Here is a 24,523-nt window from a genome sequence, read left to right as displayed (position 1 = left end):
AGCAGACACTGAATGACCATGCGTTATTTAGTCATCAAATGAAGGAAGACTCAAAAAGGAGAAGTGATTCTCCAAACGTCACACAGAGAGAGAAGCAGAAAGAGAATGCTTAGTTACCAGTCAAGATTAAATCAACAGATAAGAAGCATGTCCTAAACACCCTCTTTGGGAAGTGTGGCACAGAAGATAATGAGTGAGACACAGTTGCTTAGAAATGTACAATCAAGAATAGTTTCTAAGTCTTTATACATTTATATAATACTAAGGGAAGGGATGTGAAGAAAAGACACGAACTGACAGCCTATATGATAAGACTACGTCATTCCAATGGATCCAAAGTGATGTGTTGTCAGTTTCCTATATAAATAAGTAAAATAATTCTTTTGGGAAAAGCAAGGTAGGGAAGTGCAACTGGTCAAAAGCAACCAAATCTTTTATGGAGAATTTTTCCATTAAGGTACAATGAACACTTGTCAAATATAAGTGCAATTCACCCAAAACACTGTCAATTTTACTTTCAAAATACCTGGTTATCTTTTTATACTTAGCTGTTTTTATCTTGAATTAATCTAAATATAGGAATAGCTTTTTCATATCAGGGAGGTCCTCACTGATAAAAATACTTACCTTTCTTTGTGGACTAATTTCCCTTCTTAGAGGTGTAGTTAAAATTACACCCACTCATTTTGTTAAGTGAAATACACTATTGCTTTACAGGGTATTTTCCATAAATAGTATCGGTAAAATTTATTATACCTCCAAAATACTAAATGACAGTGATTTTTTAATTGCTTACATCAGAAATTAAGACACCTATATTAAAGAGTAAAGTACTTAATTAAAGTTTTAGGGTTGCGCCAACTACTGATATTACTTCTTCTGAAAATCATTTTGTTGTTACTACAAGTGTTATGAAAGCTGTGGTCAGATACTTCATCCTGGTTCTGTGTACTTTAATTGCAGCTCAAAACCTACATAATTGTTCTACATGATGAAACTTCTCCCTTGCAGGAATGTATCTTGAATGATTGTATTTTTTCAATTAGTTTCAATTAGTAGGCGGAAAAGAAAAAATAGGTTTTATGATATACTTAAGCAGGCTATTTGCCATCAGCAGTTTCCAAATACTTTGTCAATAAGAGATTCATTTACTACCAGATAATGACTGTGATTTAAGCAGTAATTTAAAAATTACTGTTTCAAGCAAGTGTTCTTTAATTTATTTCCTATTTGAGATTGAATCATTCATTTATGAACAGCATTTACTAACTGCCTATTATGTACTAAGCACTTATGATGAATACCTCTAATGGCTAAGTACCTCAATTCAAAGATAGAATATATTTTACATACTATATCAGACCATCTTTTGTGGCTAAAGTTCTTAAAATCTGATTTGCTATGGATGTGACAGTACACATATAAACTGACTTAAATTCATTCAAATGCAACTGTCTAAAATAATTTTGTCCTTCATCTAACTTTGAGAGACTAGACTTATTTCAACTATGCTTCTTTTTTTTAAACTATATTCATATATTCTCCACTTGGAATAGTTTCTAGAGCATATTAACAAAGCTATGTAAAGAATGTAAGATGTTTCTTAGTAATCATATCATTTTTGACAAAATATGACGTTATCTAGCTTGATTGCTTGTCTAATTCACCAGGCATGGTTCTGAATGGCATTTAATGGCATCAAGCAAATATATTCACAAAAGACTAAGATATCTTAAAAAAATTGAAGATACTCCTAAGAATTATGCCACAGAATCTGAAGCCAACTCCTCAAGATTAGTTTTGGCTTTCTTTGACCAGTGGCTACTCTGGAAGTGTGCATAGTTTTCCAGAATAGGTATTTTTTCCAGAAACGCTCATTAGAATGTCTAAGTTCTGGTGTTTTGTTAAAACAATCTACTTCATTAGCTTATAAGGGTACTTGATATAGGTATGAGAGTTAAAATACAATGCCCACTGTGCTGTTAGTAGCTATTTACACATCCTATAAACTATTTCCATTTCACCCAGGCTTTGAAGAATTTTTTTGCAACTAAATATTAAAGCAATAAAAAATTTTCAGAAGAGGGATGTGGAGGTGATTGTTTGTAAAAACAAAGTAAAATAATAAAAAGAGGTTTTTTTTCTTTTACTAGTTATTGAAATTCAAGGCTACCAAATATTTACTGTATATGTCACAATGCTTACGGACACTATCTGGTTTCCTACCCAAGAGCTACTTACCCTCCATCCATTTTGTCAAGAGAACATCTATTTTATTGAGGCAGTGATATGCCCATATGGGGTGAATTCCACCTGGATAAGCAGATCAGAGCAATATCTTTCTTCTATATCTTTGATCAATTTTATAACCCAATTTGGCCAATGAGAAGAGGAAATATGCTGAGAAGATTCTTCTGAAAAAGGTTTTTCCTTACCTACAAAAGAGAAGTGTTCAAGATGAAAGTCTTTTTTCTGTCTGCTCCTTGCCTACTTGTTTGGGATGTTACATATGCAGCTATGGTATCTTTGCTGTAACTATGAAAGCAGAAAAAATGAATCTAAATCCTTGATGGCACCATGAGTCACTGTGCCAAACTTGAGACCACTAACCACCAGGTTTCTCATCAAAATGCACTTATTGTCTATATCAGTTATGCCATGATATGGCATAAAGATCTTATTGTTCAGGCCACTGTAGATGGGTATTGCAAAAATTATCCTAACTGATTTAAACAATAAATATCACGCAGCAGCTCCTGGGTGGCCATCGTTATGCATTTTGATGATGCATAAAAGCCACTGAATCCAAAGCTATCCAAAGAAAAGGTACAGCCTCCTCCAAGAAGGGAACTAACATAAATTTGCTAATTTTGATAAAATATATGTCTACCAGTATTTTGGTTTGCTAAAACAGATGAAATACAATATACCAGAAGTGGGTTGGCTTTTACAGTACGAATGTATTAACTTACAATTCACAGTTCTTAGACCATGAAAATTTCCTACTCAAGGCATCAAGGTATCAAGGACTGTACCTGGACTCTGAAGATATACTGCCAGCATCAGGGAACACTTCTGTCACATGAGAAGGCATGTGGTTGGTGTCTGCTGGTCCTTCTCTCCTGGTTTTTTTACTTTCAGTTTCTGACTTTAGTGGTTTCCTCTCTGTTTTCCTTATCCTCTCTCAGCTTTTGTCTCTCTTGGTTTCTCTGGGTTTCTCTTCACTGCCATGTTTCTTAGCTTCTCTGGGTGTTTCTTTAAACCTTATCCTCTTATAAAGAACTCCAGTAAGAGGATTAAGACCTACCTTGAATGAGGTGATTCACTTCTCAATTGAAATAACCTAATCAAAATGTCCCACCTAAAATAGCTCTATACCTGCAGGAATGGATTAAAAGAATATGATCTTTTCTGGGTACACAGCTTCAAACTAACACAATCAGTATCAGTGAGTATTCTTAATATTGTATCATAGGGTGATTTTTTAATTTTTCCATTTATTTTCCATAGCTATTTTAAACGTTATACCTTGCATTGCAATCTGTAAATCCGTATCAGTATTGTGTTATGGATTACCTTTATTTTAAAAGAAAAGTATTTGTTTTCTTTCTATATCTCAGGTCATAATTTTCTTGAGACATTAACTTAGGCAATGTTTATGTGTACATAAGGGAAGTTAGAAGAGATGGGGTCAGGTACAAGAATGAAAAGATATAGTTCATCTCGACAAGAAATTTACATTTTAATAAGAATTGAGATGTAGATAAATAAGTAAAATATAAGGTAGACTATATTAATTTCAGAAGAAAAGGTAGGAGAGGTATCTCGGAGGTTTTACAGTAGAGCTGACATTTGAAAGATGGTTCGGAGTGTTAAATATGGTAAGCGGCAATAGTAGGTTCCACTTCTTTCTCTGTATTATTTCTACCACATGCCACATTCCAGCAGTTTGGAGACTCTTCAGTTTTTCTGGAGTGGAAGTTTTACAACAGGATGTAATCAATTCAAGCTATACCTCGAAAAGCCCACATGCTTTCAATATCCTGTTTCTGTTCACCTGATCCAAAGAGTTGAACTATAAGAGTTCTTATCATACAATATTTCTCTTGTTAATTTTTGGTCCAGCCTAGCAAACACAGTGAATGTGTGTATTTCTGGGGAATTTTAGTGGAAAACAGATCTAACTTACCTCTTCTCCAACTTCAGACTAATTTTTCCCGTTCTTTGTCCTTCTTATTAGATCCTTTCCATGTTCTAAAACTCTTCATGATCCCCGTGGAAATTTAAAATGCTTAAGTCAGATTCACCTATTTATCACATTGACTCAAGATGCATTTAAAATTATTATGCAAAAACCAATATATGTGACAACTTCTTCGTCACATATATTTAGGCATGATTTCGCTGTTCAGGAAGTAAGTTTTCATTCAGGGGCTTCTGGTGCCCAGGCAGCCAGACATTTATTCATCTATTTATGTTTTATTCATGTTTTTAGTATAACATGAATCACACAGCATATTAGGCACTTAGGATACACAGTCAACATAAAAAAAACAAAATCCCTCTTTTCATGGAGATTAGATTTTAATAGTAACTGCTATTAACTTGAAAATAACTTAGCTATCGGATTCTGCTCAAACGTCATCTTCTTGAGAAAGCCTTTTTAGACTTTCATTGCATTTCCTGGCATAACACACCACATTTTGCAGGTTATGCTCCCATATTACTCTGTTTGAGCTTATCTCTGATGAAATTTATCTCCCTCTGTAGGGATGGTTTGCTTTTCTCTCTCTCTCTCTCCCTCTTATTTCCCCATCTACTTCTTACCCTCAACTTAGACTAAGATTCCTTGAGTCTTATCGTCGTTGTCTCAAAATCTTATCAATATCTTATCAACTTTGTCTCAAGTGAATAAAAGAATGCAGTTAATATTCATTTCCACCATGTTTGTGAAAACGTTGGAATACTCCTCCCAAGATCTCTCTCATTGTGCCATGGAAATCCAATGTATAGACCCCCCAGAATATGAGGCTAATGTAAGGTTCCATAACACGTCATGGAACTTTGACGGTGGATGTTAAATTAGCAGTCAGCAGTAAAAGCATCTTAGTTTGAACTTCTAAGCTGTAAAACACAAGCTCTTGAAATAGCATCAGAGGGAAATGTAAGGAATGTCTCCAAAGTTTCAGAAAGTCAGCTCCTTAAGTTGGGGAATTCCAAGAACTAGATATTAACATAGTTGGATAATGATGCTAAGAATTACCTAAATGTGGTCGTGCAGCCGCATACTAATCTTTTCATCTACTTTGTTATCTGATGCTGTGAGAAGTACACAAAGGAAAGTTGTTTCCCATGAATAAAATTAAAAGTTGAATGGCAAAAGAAAAGACTAGTTGACCAGTCTACACCATTTCACCATCTCTAAATACATTGGAGAAGGATAACATTTAGAATTTTAGTAGGAACAATCTACAAGAGAAATACCAGCTTCGGTTAACCTCACATCTGCTATCTCCAAATTCACTGCATCAAGGCTTAATCAATCCAGGAAAAATTGGTTTGATTACTGAAGAAGAATGTGAATTCAATTCTTATTTTTCATTTAATACATAGGTTTCCTTATAAACTGGAACATTATTCTCAAAATTGGCATTGGGAGACTTATGTCTATAACGCTAACGCTAGAGATCACAGAAAATTCTCTTATATGCTACCTCATTAATTCTTTACAACAACCTTGTAAAATGTGTGAATCTTATTTCCATTTTGCAAATTGGGAACCTAAAGCTTTAATAAGCTATGTGACCTACTTAAGTTCATAACGCACTAAAAAGTGGCAGTATCAGAGTGATATTCCAAGGCTCTTTTCACTAGAGATAACTATCTTTATGAGCTGATCTGATAAAGGGACGTATTTTGGAACAACACATAGCAAATAATAAAAATCAGTTCTTACAACAAAATATGCTGAATGGGCAATATTGTTAGCCTTGTGTGCAGGCCATTTCCTTCTAGACATATCCCAAGAAGAATTAACACCATTCCTCCTCAAATTCTTCCAAAAATTTGAAGAGGAAGGTATACTCCCTAACTCATTCTGTGAAGCCAGCATCACCTTAATACCAAAGCCAAGCAAAAACACAAGAAAATAAAATTATAGGCCGATATCTCTTATAATTATAGATGAAAAAATTCTCAACAAAATACTAACAAGTTGAATCCAATGGCACATTAAAAGAATTAAACATCATGTCAAGTGGGACTATCCTGCATATGCAAGGATGGTTCAGCATAGGGTGTCAATTAATGTAATATATTAAAATAGTGAAAGAAGAAAAAAAAAAAAAGACCACCTGGCTTTGCGTCTCAAATGATGCCAAAAAGGCATTTAACATAATTCAGCACTACTTCTCGAGAAAACTTAGGAATAGAAGGGTACTTCCTCAACATTATAAAGGGCATACATGCAAAATCCACTGCTAACATCATCCTTAATGGTTGAATACTGAAAGCTTTCCCTGTAAAATCAGAAACATTTTTAAAAGACAGTTTTTCCAGATATAAAATTATTGGTTGGCAATTTTTTGCTTTCAGATCTTTAAATATGTCATCCCAGTGCATTCTTGCTTCCATGGTTTCTGATGAAAATCCACTCTAAATCTGATTCAGCCTCCCTTGTACATGACACATTGCTCCCTCTTTTATGACTTTCAGGATTCTTTCTTTGTCTTTGGCATTCTAGAGGTTAGCAATAATATGTCTCTTTGTGGATATCTTTGTGCTTATCTCGTTTGGATTTCATTGAGCATCTTGGATATTGTTTTAGTTTCCTCACTGCTAAAAGAAATACCATGCAGTGGGTTGACTTAAACGATTGGAATGGTTTTGCTTCTTGGTCGGCGACTTTTCTGTTACATGGCAATGCTTCTGGAGGCCTCTTCTCCCTTCTCTTCTGGTTCTGTATATCTTTAGCATCTGGCTTCTCCCCGTGACTCTCTCTCTGCGGCTTTCCCTATAAGGCCTTCAGTAACAGGGTTAACACACACCCTGATTCAATTGGGCCAACTTAACTGAAGTCCCTTAATTGAAAGGTCCTATTTACAACAGGTTCACACCCATAAGAATAGATTAAATTTAAGAACATGTTTTTCTGTCATACATAGCTTCAAGCCATCACAGATGTATATATTCATGCTTTTCATTAAATATGGGAAATTTTCAGCCATAATGTTTTGGATATTCTTTCTGCTGCCTTCATCTCCTTCTTTTCCTTCTGGCCCTTCCAAGTGTCTATATTGCATACTTGATGTCCCACTGTCCTTTGTTCCACTGTCCTTTCAGGCTCTGTTCATTTTTCCTGATTCTTTTTCTTTCTGCTCCTCACACTGAATAATTTCAATTGTCTTATATTCAAGTTCACTCTTTTTTGCTCTGACAGTCCACTTTGCTGCTTAATTCCTTTAATAATTTCTGTTGTTGTTATTCCTATGGATTTTAGCTCCGTTTGGTTCCTTTTTATGATTTCTATCTCTATATTAAGTCACTTTTTGTTCACCTATCATTTTCCTGATTTCCTTTCTGTATTTCCCTTTGGCTCTTTGAGAATATCTAGAACAGTTAAAAAAACAAAAACAAAAACAACAAATTTGTTTGGTGTGTCCAAGTTCTGATTTTCCTTATTGATGGTTTTAAGACTTTATTTTGCTCCTTTGCATGTACCACTGCTTTCTGTATATTTTTATGTTTTGAATACTTTTGTTGTGCCTTGGATATTTTGATATTTTAATGTTTTATCTGTGGAATTAATCAATAACGTGTGTCCTCACGATTTCAGGTGCAACTCTGTATGTGCAACCACCTGCAGTCCCAGGCTATGATTTGGCTGGTCTCCAACAGCATTCAGTCTCTCCAGTGAGCTACCTCTATATGCAGGAAAAATTCTGGGATAGTGAGCATTCATTGAGCATTCCAGTTCAGTCCTACAAGCTGCCACCAGTCAGACTGTCATCTTTGTATGCACCCTAGTGTATTCTAGTGCATACTAGAATATCTGCATAAGAGATATTCTGCTCCCTCTGGAACTGGCATTGGGGATCTGTTCTGGAAGTGAGGGCCATCTCTGCACAAGCCACAGAAGAGGTAAGTAAAAGGCCGGCAAGGGCACTGCAAGGTTTTCCTGTTTTACTTTGTTTTTTTTTTTCTTGATTCAGCACTCATTCTATTACTGCTAATCTTTCATTGTTTTCTGGAACTCTGAGAAAAATGTTCTGCCAGTTTTGCTTTTTGTTTAAAGCTTCTGTGGGGAGATGAAAACCTGGAGCATTTCAGTCCACCATCTTGGTGATGCAATTCCCCTACTTTTCTTCTTTAAAAAGGATATTCTTAAATAATTCTTTATGTACCTGAAAAAAACTTTCTAAAAATCCAAAAATCTTGGTAATTCTCGAAATATCTTTATCTCACTTTCATTCTCGAATGAGAGTTTAGCTTGAAATAAAATTCTGGGTTCACAGTGCTTTTTCTCAGCACATCATTATTATTATTTGAAATATTTTTATTGAGATATCTTCATGCACCATACAGTTCATTCACAGTATACAATTAGTGGCTCAGAATATCATCACACAGTTGTGTATTCATCATCATTTTTAGAGCATTTGTTTCACTCCAGAAAAGGAAATAAAAAAAAACACAAAAGTAAAAACCTATACATCCCAAACCCCTTACCCCTCTCATTGACCACTAGTATTGCAACCTGTTTTTCTTTTTTAATCCCTTATACCCCCCTGTTATTTATTCACTTTTTGTCCATATATTTTTACCTACTCTTCTAGTTTGCTAGCTGCCAGAATGCAATATACCAGAGACGGATTGGCTTTTAATAAAAGGGGATTTATTTTGTCAGTTCTTCAGAGGAAAGGCAGCTAACTTTCCACTGAGGTTCTTTCTTACGTGGAAGGCACAGGATGGTCTCTGCTGGTCTTCTCTCCAGGCCCTTGGTTTCCAACAACTTTCCCCGGGGTGACTTCTTTCTGCATCTCCAAAGGCCTGGGCTGAGCTGCAAGTGCTGAGATGAGGAATGCCGAGCTGCTTAGCTGTGCTACGCTGCAATCTCTCATTTAAGCACCAGCCAATTAAGCCAAACATCACTCATTGCAGCAGACACGCCTCCTAGCCAACTGCAGATGTAATTAGCAACAGATGAGGTTCACGTACCATTGGCTTATGTCCGCAGCAACAAGACTAGGTATGCTCACCTGGCCAAGTTGACAACTGAATCTAACTAACACACCTACCTATCCATACCCTGGACAAAGGAAACATCATCCACAAGGTTTTCACAATCACGGAGTCACACTGTAAAAGCTATATAGTTATTCATTCTTCAAGAATCAAGGTTACTGGAACACAGTTCCACAGTTTCAGGTACCTCCCTATAGTTACTCCAATACACCATAAAACTGAAAAGGGTTATCTGTATAATATACATAAGTATAATCTCCAGGATAACCTCTTGACTCTGAAATCTCTCAGCCACTGAAACTTTACTTTGTATCAGTTCTCTCCTCCCTTTTGGTCAAGAAGGTTTTCTCAATCCCATGATGCCAGGTCCCAGCTCATCCTCAGCAATCATGTCCCATGTTGCCTAGAAGATTTACACACCTGAGTGTCATGTCTTACATAGGGGGAGGGCAATGAGTTTTCCTGCCATGTTGGCTTAGAAAAAGAGGCCACATCTGAGCAACAAAACAATACTCTGGGGGTGACCCTTAGGCATATTTATAAATAGGCTTAGCTTCTCTTTTTTTGGAATGAGTTTCATAGGGGCGAGCCCCAAGATTGAGGGCTCAGCCTATTGTATTACTTGTCCCCACTGCTTGTGAGAATATCAGGAATTTCCTAGATGGGGAAGTTCAATATTTCCTGCTTTTTCCCCAATCCCTCCAGAGAGCTTTGCAAGTAGTTTTTTATTCTCTGCCCAAATTTTTCTGCGATGTACTGGGGTATCATACTCGCCTATACAAACCACAAGATCTCACTCCCTATTCAAGATTCCATGTAACCATGGTGTTTGAATAAACTGACCACACAAGTTAAATTAGGTCCTGTGCTACAAAAATATATATAAATTTTGCACCAAGTAACATCCCTTCCTTTGGTCTCATACAGAAGTTGAAGTTTTAAAATGTAGACCACATCATCCTTTACCCTGTATTCTGATTTACCTTAGTCCTATCCGGATTAACTTCATTTGTATCTCTGGTTGAAGTCTTTTCACTTTTTCAACTTTTTTAACAGTTGCTATATGGGGTAATAGCTTCAAGGCTCTGACTTCAACTCTCAGGTGTTGTAAAAATATCTGGATTTCCAGGGAATGACCAGGTTATACATAAACAGTTCAGCATCTCAGAATTTAGAAAAAAATTACAAGTCCAGAATAAATGTGACTGCTGTAAGAGCTTACAATCTAGGGACCTTTATAATAGGCTCCAACTTGACCTATGCTCTTGCTTTCAATTCTCTGAGTTTGTATACTATAGTTAGTTCATATGAGTGAGGCATGGTAATAATTGTCTTTCTGATTTAACATGCTGTCCTCAAGGTTCATTCCCCTAGCTACATGCCTCACTTCATTCCTTTCTACAACAGCTCAGTAGTCCATTGTCTGTATATACCACAGTTCCCCCTTTATTTCTCAGTCAATGTACCCTTAGGCTACCTCCATCCATTACGAATCAGAAACACTGTGACCATAAACATAAGTGTGCAAATGTCCACTCGTACCTGCACTCTCAGTTCCTCCAGTTGTATGCCTTGCATCAGGGTTCCAGGCAAACCCACCTTTAGCCTTCTGTGGAACCACACTCTGCCCTCTGGACGGGCTGCATCACTCTGCTTCACAACCAATAGTGAATAAATACCTCTCTTTCTCAACATTTTCTCCAGCATTTTTATCTCTCTGTTCATTTGTATGCAGTTTTATTCACACATCATGTAATCCAACCTACGTAAAAATCAGTGGTTCCCAGTATGATTACATAGCCATGTCTTCACCACCACAATCTATATGACGACATATCCTTTTCTTCTACAAAGAATCCACACCCATCCACCATATCTCCTGCTTATCGACATTTAATTTTGGCATACTGCCTTTGTTATATCCAATAGAAGCATACTACAATGCTAGAGTTCACTGTAGGCACTAGCTTGCATTGATTGTATTTTTCCTGTATACCATCTAATTTTTCAGCACCTTGCAATGTTGATATTCATTTGTTCTCCATCACCAGCATATTATTTTTTGACTTATATTATTACTGATGAGAGGCTGTTTAAATTTTATTATTTTATGGATAATGTGACTTTACTTTTTAGCACCTTTCCAGATTTTTTTCTTTCACCTTTGTATTCTGCTGTTTCACTGGTCTAGAATTTTCTTTATGTATCCTGTTTGCAACTGGAGTAAAGCTAGTATCTGAGGACTCTCTTCTCTTCAATTCTGGCAAATTTTTAGCCATTATTATTTTTTCAAATATTTCCTCCTTTCTTTTCTTCTGAAAGCCCTATTTCATGTATTGTGGAGTTTCTCCACATATTCTCCAAATACTTAACTTTTGCAAATGTGTGTGTATGTGTGTGTGTACTTTTACATAGATGTGTGTTTATGTTTTTCTTTACTCCATTCTGAATAATTTTTTCAAAAGCATCTTCTAATTTACTAGTTTATCTTCATAAGTGTGCAGAGTTTATTCCATTCTATTAATTGTTCATTTTTAATTTTTAAGATTTCTATTTCTTTTTCATGTTCCACCTTTTCACAGGACATATCTTTGCTCTATAAATTTTTATGACTTTTAATAGATGCTATTCCTTTAGTAAATGTCATGGTTAGGTTCATGTGTCAATTTGGTCAAGTGGTGGTACCTGTTTGTCTGCTTGGGCAAGTGCTGTCCTGTCTGTTGCGATGAAGACATTTCATAGAATTAAATCATGATCATGTCAGCTGCATCCACAGCTGATTCCATTTGTAACCAGCCAAGGGGAGTGTCTTCTGCAATGAATGATGCTTAATTTAATCACTGGAAGCCTTTTAAGGAGGATTCAGAAGAGACAGGTTCTCTTCCTGCTTCGGCTGCCGAGTCTCTCCTGTAGAGTTTGTCCAGACCCTCCATCGGAATCGTTGGCTTCACAGCCTCCCCTGTGGATTTTGGGCTCTGCATTCCCACAGTTACATGAGACACTTCTATAAATTTTGTATTTGTGAGTGTTTCCTGTTGATTCTGTTTCTCTAGAGAACCCTAACTAATACAACTTGGTACCAGGACTGGTTCTTAAGAAAGAGAATCTTAAAAATGGGTTTTATGAATGGTTTTCTACTCTGACTGGACTCAAAGGCACTAAGTACTCTGATTCCCATAATCAGAATGACACTCCCAATCTATGGAGTGAGTTGGCAAAAGAGGTAGTCAAAATATCACCATTCAATTCTCCTAATGCTTCGTTTATACGAAGCCAGGCTCTGGGGGATAATGTTTTTGACAACTTTACAGAGTTTTGGGGAAATAAAAGGTATAGAGATGTTGGCTGGCTGTTGCTAGATACACTGGCTACATTAAGGAGTGAAAAGGATGGGCTTAAGGCTTCAAAGGAGAATCCTAAGTGCCTTCTGACAGATGTAGAAGCTTCTATGAGTATCCTGAAGGAAAATCTTGTTTCCTGTAGCTGTAGACTTGAGATCTCTGAAAATCAGACTTAGAATCTTATTGCTAGAGTAGCAACTTTACATTATAAACTGAAATCTCAGTGTTGCATTGTGCTGTCATTAAAGTGAGGGCATTGATTGGAAAGGGGTGGGACCCTGTAAAATGGGATGGTGACATATGGATTGATAATGATGGCGGGGGTGAGGTTGAAACCCTGGGTCATGCTGAGTCTTCTCTAGATAACCCTGTAATAGTCTGTCCTGAGGACATAGGCACCCCACCTCAGCCTGCCTGAGGAGTTAGCCACCCAACCTCTTCCTGAAGGGATTAGCCCTTGAATGATTACTCCTGTTTCACCAGATAAAACTGCAAATGATTGCCCTGAAGTAAATGGCTTGGAAGATATTTCTAATTCTTTTCATGACCCACCCGACCACCCCTCATTTCTTCCAGACTTATAACTAGACTAAAGTCCCAACAGGCCCCTAAAGGTGAAGTACAAAGTATCACACATGAAGAGATACGTTATACTCCAAAAGAACTATGTGAGTTTTCCAATTTATATAGACAGAAATCAGGGGAATGTGTGTATCAATGGATTTTAAGGGTGTGGGATAATGATGTGACGAATATAAGGCTGGATCAAGCTGAATTTATTGATACGGGCCCACTAAGCAGAGATTCTGCATTCAGAGTTATAGCTTGAGGGGTTAGAAAAGGTATTAACAGTTTATTTGGATGGTTGGTTGAAACATGGATCAAAATGTGGCCAACACTGCCTGAGGTTGAAATAACCAGGATGGCCCTGGTATAATGTAGATGAGAGGATCCAGAGGCTTAGAGAGATTGGAATGTTAGAGTGGATTTATCATGCAAAGCCTGCTCTTACACCCCAGGAATGTCCAGAGGATGCACCTTTTACCAGAACAGTGAGAAATAAATTTGTGAGACTAGCACCATCATCCGTGAAGAGCTCTGTAGTTGCACTTCTCTGTAGGTCAAATATTACTGTGGGAACTGCTGTCACTGAGATGGAATCCTTAAATACAGTGGAGATGACCAGACCCTGAGTTGGCAGAAGCCAGGTGGCAGCACTTAATTGCCAAAAACAGGGTAGATGTGGCTATTATAATAGACAGCAAACTCAAAACAGGAGTCAAAATTATATGACTTGCAGAGATTTGTGGCATTGGCTAGTAAATCATGGGGCACCTAAAAATACAATAGGAGGGCAGTCTACTAAATTCTTGTTCGAGCTGTATAAACAAAAGAGTTCTAGGTCAAGTGAACAGAAGTCTAACCTGAATTACAAAAACACTGAACCACAGCCCCCTAATCAATTTCCAGACTTGAGACAGTTTATAGACCCAGAGCCCCTTGAATGAAGGGGAGGCCAGGTCCGTTTGGGGAAAACCCCGTTATATTGCCACAAATTTATACTGTTAATCTTCCTCCAAGCCTTCCCAAAGGAGACCAACGGCCTTTTACCAGGGTAACTGTGCATTGGGGAAAAGGAAATGATCAGATATTTCAGGGGTTATTAGACACTGGTTCAGAAGTGACATTAATTCCAGGGAACCCAAAACGTCACTCTGGTCCACCATTCAGAGTGGGGGTTTATGGAGGCCAGGTGATCAACGGAGTTTTAGCTGAGATCCATCTCACAGTGAGTCCAGTGGGCCCCTGGACCCATTCTGTAGTTATTTCCCCAGTTCCAGAATGTATAATTGAAATAGACATACTGAGCAACTGGCAGAATCCCCACATTGCCTTTCTAACTTGTGCATGAGGGCTACTGTGGTGGGAAAGGCCAAGTGCAAGCCACTAGAACCGCCCCTACCAAGCAAAATAGTAAATCAGAAGCAATATCGGATTCCTGGAGGGATTGCAGAGATTACTGCCATTCTTAAGGACTTGAAGGATGCAGGGGTGGTGATTCCTACCATAACCCCATTCAGCTCTCCTATTTAGCCCATACAGAAAACAGATGGGTCTTGGAGGATGACAGTGGATTATCGTAAGCTCAACCAGGTGTTAACTCCAATTGCAGCTGCTGTTCCAGATGTGGTATCATTGCTTGAGCAAATCAATACAGCCCCGGTACCTTGGTATCCAGCTATTGATCTGGCTAATGTTTTTTTCTCAATAGCTGTTAGTAAGGACCACCAGAAACATTTTGCTTTCAGCTGGCGAGGTCAGCGATATACTTTCACTACCCTACCTCAGGGGTATATCAACTCTCCAGCCTTATGTCATATAGCTTTTGACCTGCTACTGGGCCTTAGTAGAGACTGAACACTTAACCATGGGCCACCAAGTTACCATGAGACCTAAGTTGCCTATCATGAGCTGGGTGTTGTCTGACCCACCGAGCCATAAAGTTGAGCATACATTTTGCTTAGAAGGAGAACCGGCCAGAGGTGAATTTGTATACTGACTCATGGGCTATTGCTAAATGGTTTGGCTGGATGGTCAGGGGCTTGGAAAGACCACAGTTGGAAAATTGGTGACAAAGAAGTTTGGGGAAGAAGTATGTGGATAGACATTTCTGAGTGGGCTAAAAACATAAAGATGTTTCTGTCCCATGTGAATGCACACCGGAGGGTGACTTCAGCAGAGGAAGGTTTCAATAATCAAGTGGATAAGATGACCCATTCTGTGGATACCAGTCAGCCCATTTCCCCAGCAACTCCTGTCATTGCCCAATGGGCTCATGAAGAATGTGGTCATAGTGGTAGGATGGAGGTTATGCAAGGGTTCAGCAACATGGACTTCCACTCACCAAGGCTGACTTGGCTACAGCCACTGCTGAGTGCCCAATCTGCCAGCAGCAGAGACACACTCAGCCCCTGATATGGCACCATTCCCTGAGGTGACCAGCCAGCTACATGGTGGCAGGTTGATTACATTGGACCACTCCCTTCATTGAAGGGACAGCAATTTATTCTAACGTGAATAGAACACATACTCTGGATATGGATTTGCTTTCCCTGCATGCAATGCTTCTGCCAAAACTACCATCCATGGGCTTACAGAATGCCTTATCCATTGTCATGGTGTTCCACACAGCATTCTTCTGTTGATCAGTTCCTTCTGATCAAGGAACGCATTTCACAACAAATGAAGTGAGGGAATGGACACATGTTCATGAAATTCTCTGGTCTTACCATGTTCTTCATCATCCAAAAGTGGCTGGATTGATAGAACGGTGGAATGGCCTTTTGAATACTCAATTATGGTGCCAACTAGGTGGCAATACCTTGAAGGGCTTGGGTAATGTTCTCAGTAAGCTGTATATGCTCTGAATCAGCATTTGTTGTATGGTGTTGTTTATTCCATAGCCAGGATCCATGGGTTCAGGAACCAAGGGGTGGAAATGACAGTGGTACCATTCGCTATTACCCTTAGTGATCCATTAGGAAAATTTTTGCTTCCTGTCCCTGTGACCTTGAACTCTGCTGGTCTACAGGGTTTAGTTCCAAAAGGGGGAGTGCCTCCAACAGGAGAAACAATGATTCTATTGAACTGGAATCTAAGACTGCCACCTGATCACTTTGGGCTACTTATGCCACTGGATCAACAAGCCAAGAAGGTGATTACATTATTGGCTGGGGTGATTGACCCTGACTTTCAGGAGGAAGTAGGACTGCAACTGCATAATGGAGGTAAAGAAGGGTTTTCTTGGAATATAGGAGATCCCCTAGGGCGTCTTTTAGTACTATTATGCCCGGTGATTAAAATCAATGGAAATCTGCAACAACCCAATCCAGGCAGGACTACCAATGGCTCTGAAACTTCAGGAATGAAGGTTTGGGTCACCTCACCAGGCAAAGAACCACGGCCAGCTGAAGTACTTGCTGAGGGAAAAGGGAACCTGGAATGGGTAGTGGAAGAAGGTAGTGATAAATATGAACTTCAACCACGTGATCAGTTACAGAAACGAGGACTGTAATGCTGTTTTGTTCATGCTATACTATTTAAGTTGTAAGATATCAAGTTTAAGAATGACTATTACCCAAGGATTTGCCCCTTATTCTGGAGAGATTTAATGTCTTTCCAGTTATATGCAGGTCAGCTGAGTATTGCTAGGAGAAAGGAAAAAATCCGTGTTTTATTGTTTTTTATTTAGAAATTAGGTATAGGTTAAGGTGATATGTATAGCTGCCAAGTTGACAAGGGGTGGACTGTCATGGTCAGGTTCATGTGACAACTTGGCCAAGTGGTGGAACCCTGTTTGTCTGGTTGGGCAAGTTGCTGGCCTGTCTGTTGCAATGAGGACATTTCCCTTTCTTCATATTAGAAGATTTAATATGTTTTTGGATTTTGTGCATGTCTCTTTTGCCTGGAGAGGAATTTTTTCCTTTTCTCTTGGTCTCTCCTCCTTTTCTAGTAGTTTTGGGGTTCTTGTGATTGTCTTTATCTGACAGTCCCAAGCTACCAATGCAGATCCAAGTTTTATAACAACATTCTGAGACTCCTTCTCTGGGGAGAGACTGGGATATAAAAAAGATGACCACAGAACCAGTTGGCTTGAATCCTAGTTTTGAGTATAACTAAGATTTGAGTATAGCCTCCATATAATCAGTTATATGGCCAGGGCACTTATTCAGACTACATTCACATGTTTGGGAATCCTGGCCTAGCCCCAGGTTTCAAGTAGTGAGCCTGGCCTTAGTCCTCTTCCTGCATGGAGCCCTGTATTAGCTATCTATTACCGTATAACAAATTATCATACATTCAGCACATTAAAGCAACATATTTATTATTTTGTGATTTTTGTATGTCAGGAGTCTGGGCACTGTTTAGCTGGGACCTCTGCTCAGGGTCTCTCAAAGGCTAACATCAAGGTGCTGGCTAAGCTGTATCCTCAATGGGGAAAAATACTTTCTAGCTCATTCAGTTGTTGGCAGAATTCATTTCTTTGTGGCTATATGACGGAAGAATGTAGCTTCTCGCTGGCTGTTGGCTGTTGGCTGCCCTCAGGCTCTAGAAGACACACACAGTTCCTTTCCATGTAGACTTCTCCAAAGTGGCTGGTTATTTCATGAAGCCTTCAAGGGAAGTCTCTTTTCACAAGGAGAGCTCAGTCCCTCTTTTTAAAGACCTTCAGCAGATTAAGTCAGGGCACCCTTGCAATTAACTCAACATCAACTGACTTTGGACATTAATTACATCTATAAAATCCCTTCATCTTGGCCATATTCTAGTGGCTAGAAGTCACAGGTCCCATCTACACAGAAAGAGAGGGGATTATAGAAAGCATGGAATGCCAGGGAGCAGGAATTATAGGGTGACTCTAGGGTCTATGTGCTACAAGTGTCTTTCATTCCAAGACCAGTATCTGAGTCCAGTCCCAGAAGTCACAGCCCTTGGCCCCAGTGTGGCGCCTTCCTTTGCATTCCTGTTCTATTTGTAGCTTACAGAAATTCTTAATATTTTCGATTCCTCCATAACTTATTTTTTTCTTTTGTATTTTATTTGTCATTGCTTCTTGTTTTGAACAGAGATTTATGTGAAAACATAAACTTATGAAGCCACCTTGCTCCATAAGTATTCATAGAAATATTCACTTAATCAGAGTTAGGAAAGGTTTCTGTTACCCCAGGTATGTCTTATTCCAGGTAATTATTTGACCAAATGGTTTGGAGAAGATGGCCTGGTAGAGATTTTTTTCTTGGTATGGGAGGATAGATCATTGGTAAGTATAACTAGGGGCATCTCTTAATTAGCTAACACATTTTTTAAAGCAATATGTCAAAGCGGTCTGTACCACTTTACAATAAGAACCTCAACTTCTTATATACTGAAAAGACCCATGCAACCTTTTTTCTTAATATTTTTATTGAAAAATGCTCACACACATACAGTACATACACGGTGTACAATCAGTGGCTCACAATATCATCACATAGCTGTGTATTCATCACCATGATCATTTTTGAACATTTGCATCACTCTAGAAAAATAAATAAAAAGAAAAAGCTCATACATCCTATACCCCTTACCCCTCTCTCATTGGCTACTAGTGTCGCAATCTACCCAATTTATTTTACAACTTAACCCATTTATTATTTTTTATCCATATTTTTTTTACCCATCTGTCCATACCCTGGATTAAAAGAGCATCAGACACAAGGTTTTTACAATCACACAGTCACACACAAAAACTATATAATTATACATTCATTTTCAAGAATCAAGGCTACTAGAATGCAGCTCAACTGTTTCAGGTACTTCTCTCCAACCACCCCAATATACCATAAACTAAAAAGACTTATCTATATAATGCATATGAATAACCTCCAGGGTAGGGTGGGCAATGGTGGCTCAGTGGCAGAGTTCTCCCCAGCAGTGCCAGAGAGCCAAGTTCGATTTCCAGTGCCTGCCTTGTAAAAAAAAAAGAGAGAGAAGAAGAATAGCTTCCAGGATAACCTCTCGACTCTGTTTGAAATCTCTCAGCCACTGAAACTTTATTTTGTCTCATTTCTCTCTTCTCCCTTTTGGTCAAGAAGGCTTCTCAATCCCATGATGCCAGGTCCCAGCTCATCCCGAGGGTTCTGTCCCACATTGCCAGGGGGATTTACACACCTGGGAGTCATGTCCCACATAGGCGGGAGGGTAATGAGTTCACCTGCAGAATTCTGGCTTAGAGAGAGAGGGCATTTCTGAGGAGCAAAACAGGTTCTCTGGGGGTGAACCCAGAGGGATTTTGCAAATACTTTATACACTGCCCAAATTACTCTGGGATATATTGGGGCATACACTAACTTGGACAAATCAACAAAATCTCATGCCCTATTCAAGATTCCATGTACTTATGGTGTTCAACTAAACTGACCATACAATTTAAATTAGGTAATATGCTACCCAAAATATAAATGTTGCACCAAATAAACATCTTTCCCTTTAGACCCATGTAATATTGATAACCTCACATTGAAGAAATGTTGTCACTATCCAGTTTTTTCTCCACTTTGTTTGTCCTTCATATGGGATATTAATTAAGAGTTTCTTTATAACACTGAAGTTCTTTATCACATAAAAGGGAGATAATGAAAGAAAAAGAATGGAAAAATAGAGAAACATTAAAATAAAACAGGATTCTAACCATAATGTAAAATACACACAGGTAGTAGCATAATAAGCATAAAAACTGAGGACAGAAACCTTAGTAAGTGCTGTTTTGCATTGATGTAAAAATCTACTTTCCCGGCCCATGAATTTCCTCCCTCCCTCCCCAAAACCAGCAAATTGTGCTGTAATAATGGGATAGTTACATGGAAAAAGAATGAAATGTGACTTCAATATACAGCATACAAAAAAAAAAAAACTACTTTCCTTGCAAACCTTCGGAGGGTCAGGCTTAGAGCTAAACTGAATGTGTGTTTAGTGGTATTCATCTGCAAGCTAAAACGTGTGCCCAAGAAAGTGACTATTTAAGCAGCATGATTTGAAAAGAACCACATGAAATTATGTCCAGAAAATATTGCTCATACAAGTCTGCTGGGCAAGCCCCTTATTTCTTTCTTGAAACCTATCCAGTTAATTCTTTCTGTTAGAAGGCAGAGGGTGTTATCCTAACAAGAATGGTGGATTTTGGAGGTCTTCTATAACCTTCCTAAAGAAGAGCAAGTGGACTATGTACTTCCATTAATCTTTATTTTATGAAGCTTACAGATCATGGTACCAGGGGAATTGTGATACAGACCAGACAGTTTTGATACTTTAGACTTATGTTGACTGGATCTGAGAGCTGCTATAGAAATGCATTTCATAAAAGACTATGGAATGGCGAACGATGGTATATACAGATGATCAAATTTTGTGTTGCCTCAAAAAGGAACAAAGTCGTGAGGCATGCAATGATGTGAATGAAACTGTGGGGTGTTTGATGAGGCAAAATAAGCCAGAAATGAAAGAACAATTATTGTATGCTCTCCTTCAGAAAATGCTTATAAGAAAACAGAGGCCTAGATTGTAAGCTCTTATAGCAGACCCATTTAGTCCGGATGGTAATTATTATTTCTGGATTTTGAGAGGCTGTTTTATATATGTATAAACTGATATTTATGGGCAAGAATGAAGCTTATCCGGTCAGGATTAAGGTAAATCAGAACACAGGGGTAAGGAAGACACTGTCTATATTTTAGAACTGCACCTACTCTGAGACCAAGGGAAAAAAGGTTGATTTTGTCTGGAACCTAAATTTTCTGTAGTACATAATCTAAATCAACCTGTCTGGATAGCTCATTTGAACAACTGAAACACAGGGAGCCCAGAATAAGAATGAAGACCTTTAATTCTGTATAGTTTAATATAATGCCTAGATACATCCTATAACATATTAAGCAGATAATCAAAAAGTATTGGCGAAGTCCCTTGAAGCATGGGAGAAAAAATATAGTACTATTAAACTTCACCATAAGGGAATCTCCTGATATTACTTAAAACATTAGGGACACCCAAATCAATAGGTCAAGCCCTTGATCTTGAGGCTTGCTCTTGTGAAGCTTATGTAGGTAGCAGAAAAGCTTAGCCTACCTATAGGTATGCCTAAGAGTTACTTCTGGAGGACCTCTTCTGTTGCTCAGATGTGGCCTCACTCTCTCTAAGCCCAACTCTGCAAGTGAAATCATTGCCCTCCCCACTACATGGGACGTGACATTCAGGGGTGAAAGTTTCCCTGGGGACGTGGAAGATGACTCCCAGGGATAAGTCCAGCCCTGGCACCATCCTGACCAAAAGGGGGAAAAGAAGTGTAATAATAAAGTACCAATGGCCAAAAGATTTCAAATAGAGTCGAGGGGCTACTCTGGAGGTCATTTTTAAGCCAGCTTCAGTTAGACATTGCTACCTATCATAACTTGCCAAAGCCCAACTAAAACCTATCCAGCTAATCCTAAAGAACACCTAGGGCGATATATAAGAATCTAAAAATGTCCTATGCACTAGGGTAACTTTTCAGAAACCTACAACTTCCAGATGGGTCCCTGGATCAGCTAAGTTCTGAAACCTAGAGGGGCCAACCTCTCCAGAACATTAGCTAGTCCCAACTCCCTACCCCATGTTATTGACAGCCCCTTCCACATGAAAAAGTTAGAATGGGCATAGCTCAAATACCCCTAAAGAGTGGGATAGAAAGGTCAAAGGTGATGGTGGACTTTAACAAATGAATATGATTGCCGAATCATTAATTGACATTTCTTTTAGTCCCCAGTATCTTAGAGCAGCTAGAAGTAAAAACCTAAAATTGTGGAATTGTAACCCACACCAAACTCTGAAATCTGTTCTACAACTAATTGTTGGGATGTGCTTTGAAACTTATTGCTTTTTTGTATATATGTTATTTTTCACAAATAAGAAAAAAAAGGATGATAAAAAATATCATTCCTTCTAATCTCCAGTGTTCTGGAACAGATAGAAGGAAAAATCTGAGATGACGGTATGGTAGCCCATAACAAACACTGGGATCTGTCCTGTAACTACTTATTGAAGAGTGCTTTGAAAACGATTGCTTTTTTTTTTTTTCTTTGCTTTGTAAATATACTACATTATACAACAAAAAAAGTAAAAAAGAGGATATGAGAAGGAAATTAGTATCTACAGAAGTATAAATAGGGCAGTGTGAACATGACCTCATAACCCTGGTTCTATAAATGCTACAACTAGTTAGTTTTGCTTGGAGCTTGCAATGTATTTATGCCAAACAAAATAAATTACAGTACCGCAGTTGTAATATATTACAAGGTTCTTTATTTCCAAGAGGTATTAAAGGCTAGACAAAAGCAGGCTGCAAAAAAAAAAAGGTGCAATCAGTAACAGCTGCATAATGGTTAAGAACAGAAGCTAAGATGTTTGTGGGCAAGCCTAAACTTGGACACCATGTAGTACTACTTTACTCTTTTTAAATCTCACTTGCTATTACTATGAGAGACTCATAAGAGAGGTATAAGACTCCAACATAGTAAACTGACAAGCCTAAGGGTATATAAGACAATTTTGCTATTTCTATAAATTTCCTTTGAAATTATCTAAAAATATTTACCTTTTCTCTGAAAAGGGTTCACTATGAAATTTTTGAAATTATCTAAAGACTTTTACCTTTCTGAACACTAGATTTGGAAACTAAGTTTCATTGACAACGTTTTCTTATCACAAAAATAAATATTGCTTTAGAAGGACATATGGGATAAGATAATGAGATAATGCTTCCTGCTATCATGTAATCAAAATTATAAGTACTTTTTTTATTTGGCTGCCCTTCACATGGGATATTCCTTTAGAAAGTTTATTTAAAAAATTTAATGAGTTATTTCTTCATGTGGTTTCATCCTTGCCTTCTGCTCTGATACAATTTGATCCATACATCAACATTTTCTAATGCAGTCAAAAATACATAATAAAATGCTAAAATCATGAAAAATAAAACAAACTAATTTGCACATATAAAATATATTGTGATGTATGGCACACGAGGATAAAGTGCATAGTTGAACTAACAGCAAAATGCTGTTTAGAAGAACATAGAGATGAGAAAGGAAAAAGGAGAAAAGAGCAAAAAGGGAATGGCGAAGCATGATAGTGTGCCTGTCTTCATCTTACGGAATTTATTCACAATCCTCATTCTGTTTACTATCAAATTTAGTGTTCTTACAAATATGACAAGACAGAGTCCATAGGAAACATGAATTGAAACATAAAATACGGGCAAAAATTTTAACCTGGGCTCAGATGAAATTAAACCTCTATTACCATGGAATGTATTTGTAAGGTGACTTGTTTATAAAGTAATTATTCTGGGGGTCAAAAAGGAGACACAACAAAGCAGACTGGGCTTTTGATGTGCTTCTTGAATGGGGGGATCCCACAAATGACCAGGATGGATTTATATACTTCTACCTTTTCTCTCACCAAGGCAGACAGGGCTTATACCATACCGTAAGATCCAGTCTGGCAGGACCCATGGTGGTTCAGTCGTAGACTGCCATCCAGCAGACCTGGGTTTGATTCCTGGACCACGCACCCTCCCCACCCCTCCCAAAAAAAAAATCCAGTCTGGCTACTCTAATGGTTCAAAGGTTCAAGGGGTGATCTTTGAATCAAACAGAATTCGGCTCATGCCTTACTCATCTCTGTGGCTGGACTGACTAGCAGTGTCTGCACCTTTAGTTTGAAATAGTATGAAAAGTGCAATTTAATAAAACTAAGTATTTCAAGTTTAAATTATGGAAGTTAATTATTATTTTATTTTAATGTTATGCACTATAAGGTGCAGGTTTATTTTTTTGGTTTGTACAAAACTGGTCAGGGAGAATCAGTAACAAACTACTTTTACCCTCTCCTTCTTCCCGGTATCATACAGTTCTTGAAGAGGTAAAAATCTTATCTGTTCCTCATTCCCCAAATGAAGTACAAACTTCTCCAAGACCCTTTTTATGAAGCAATTCTAGATAATATTAACCTTTCCTTTTTCGGTTTATTGTACATTTGACAATATATTTAATTACGTTTAAATAAGCTATGATTATTGTATTAGTTTGCAAGCTGCTGGAATAGAAAGACTTTTATAAAGGAAATTTAATCAGTTACAAGTTTACAGTTCCAAGCCTATAAAAATATCAAAACTAAGGCATCCAGGTAAAGATACCTTAATTCAAGGAAGGCCAATGGGTCAATTCAGGGACATGCAGCTGGAGAGCTACAAAGCTGGCCTCTGTTGTTCCCTTGCTCCTGGGCTCCACTGCCTTCAGTCTTAGTTCCTGCAGGGGTTCCTCACTTTGCTTCTCCAGGGCTGGCTTTCATCTCTCGGCTTCCCT

This window comes from Tamandua tetradactyla, chromosome 24 (assembly GCF_023851605.1).
Source record: "Tamandua tetradactyla isolate mTamTet1 chromosome 24, mTamTet1.pri, whole genome shotgun sequence".
NCBI lineage: Eukaryota > Metazoa > Chordata > Mammalia > Pilosa > Myrmecophagidae > Tamandua > Tamandua tetradactyla.
The sequence above is the reverse complement of the archived record's forward strand: the minus strand, read 5'-3'. Positions refer to the sequence as shown.